The sequence below is a fragment of the Buceros rhinoceros genome, unplaced genomic scaffold (assembly GCF_000710305.1).
Source record: "Buceros rhinoceros silvestris isolate BGI_N320 unplaced genomic scaffold, ASM71030v1 scaffold28204, whole genome shotgun sequence".
In the NCBI taxonomy this organism is placed as follows: Eukaryota; Metazoa; Chordata; class Aves; order Bucerotiformes; family Bucerotidae; genus Buceros; species Buceros rhinoceros.
The window spans coordinates 22,301-24,542 of NW_010409455.1; positions in this window are offsets into that span (position 1 = coordinate 22,301).

The window sequence follows — 2,242 nt, forward strand, 5'->3', positions numbered from 1 at the left end:
GAAGAGCGTGGACTGAACATCTCTACAAAAAGGCAACCTGAAACTGTGTGCAGACTTGCTGTGTCTGCAGATGAGACACTCCACAGGGCCAGGGAAACCAGTCAGTAACTTGCTGTTATTTCACCCCAAATCAGTGTTCTGCTGTTGCGATGAAGGATCCTCCACAGGAAGCTACAACTTCAAAGCAGCTAATGGCAGCAGTGGAAACCACACTAAGCATGTGTGTGACTGTCAGAGAGGTCACAGGAAGGTCCCCAGGTCCTTCATACCACAGTCAGTTTGTGGAGAGGTGCAAGCTGACATGGCATCGCTCCTGCTTTAGTTCAGAGATTTTTTTCCCTGGTGTCTCTGCATTTCTAAAGCCAAGTTCTAGAAATGAGAAAGTTTTTACTGTTCCTCCACAGTTCAATTTGCATACAAACCGTTACAAACAAAACCATTACGAGCTATTTACACACATAAGACACTCCTCCATCGCATCTTCATGACCTTGATTGTTACCTGTCCTGCTTCTCCGACCTAATTTGGGTTTGTAAAGCCATATTTTTCATGCTCCAACTATTTTGCCCTGCCTCATCCTAAAGTATCTTATTTTCATTAAGGCATCTGGGGTCGCAACATGTAATTGGCATGTGCCTTTGGGACAGATTTACCCAAGGCAAACCTGAGAAGTCCAATTTGCACATCACGTAGCATCTCCTCTGTAGCACCAGGTACACAACAAAGCTAAATACAACAGAGACATTTATTTTCCAAACTCGCCACACTCACTGCTCCAGCTGTGAGCTCTGAGCAAGGAAGCAAGGAAAACCTGCACAATTATCCTCTTGGAACAGGCTCCTTTATATTAAGAGCAAATGGAAGTAGCTCTGGGATGAGGACCCTTGTTGAGCAATGTCTCTGCATATCGGCAATGAGACTAGTTGTTAAAAGAAGCCTGGTTAGTAACATGGTTGTATTTATTAAAATATTTACTGTAAATGGTGCTTAAATGCATCAACCCCCTAAAGGCAGCACCTGACTTCTTGGTTATAGGTCAGATTTGTAATATATTATGTTCAGGCTTCTGGGAAATAGTCAAGAACAGAAATCTAATTGAAATTTTATGTCTTCTTCCTGTACATTCCTTGTGACTTCCATTAGCAAAGTTTCAGTCCCCAGAAGACCTGGGATGCTTTAGTGTGAAATCCTGCTTTGTCGGATGTTACAGTCCAGGAGAAAAGGGGCCTCCCATGTGCATGGATGGCTAAATGGGGTGTGCTGAAGCTGAAAGGCAGTCCCCTTCGGTGTGAAATAAAGTGTTTGTTTACATCATCTCACTCACCTAGGGAGATCAGGGAGGCAAAAGATCTACAGGCATCAAGGAAAAACAGTAGATCTATATAGGCGAAAATAAATTCCACATGAGGTAACCAGAACAGCGTCCAGGCATCTTGGTGATGATGTTGGTAAGTTTTTGGTTGTTAATTATGCTTTGAATGAGCTGCTGGCCTGGGCCTACTTCATCCTGAGTTCAAAAACTGAAGGTAAAATGTGTGTTGTGGAGGTGATTTACAGGTGGTTGTGCAAGAAGAGTGCACTGGTTCATGTATATCTTCCATACCCCCAGGAACGTTACTGGTTTCTGTCCCCCATCAAACCGGATGCTCTCCTTGTCATAGTGTGCAGGGGTCTCAGCGGAGCCGTTCTTTACACAGAGGGGCTTGGAGTCCTTTGTAAGGCTGTTTCACACAGGCACTGCACCTTCTTAGACAGAGGACTCTGCAGCTCCAGGCAGGCCCAGGCACAGCTCAGACCATCCAACCTCTTGGGTTGGATGTTAGTCTTGCTAAAATAATACAGAAAAAAAATGTAATAAAAAGTCCTCTCCCTTTACCTTATAAAGAAAAGAGAGAAACATTTGAAGAGATGGAGCTGAACTAGTCAGTGTGGTCCTGATGGTTTCTAGGCAATGACTTTCACAAAGGAGATAAGAGTAGGAGTAGGAAGGAGTTTGTCACGGACTGCGTGTACCATCTCAGAACAGCATTTGGCATCTCTTGCTCAGATGTCCAATGCATGCCCCTGCAGTATTCAGACATAGTTTCTGATCATTTTTTTTTAAAAGAATAATTTAATGCTGACTTAACGAAAGTGATAAATAGATCATCTGTTTACAGCGCAAATCATGAACATATCAACAGAGAAGTACTACCAAGCTGCTTAAATCCTGCCACAGCTGACTAACAGGAAAAATGCCCTG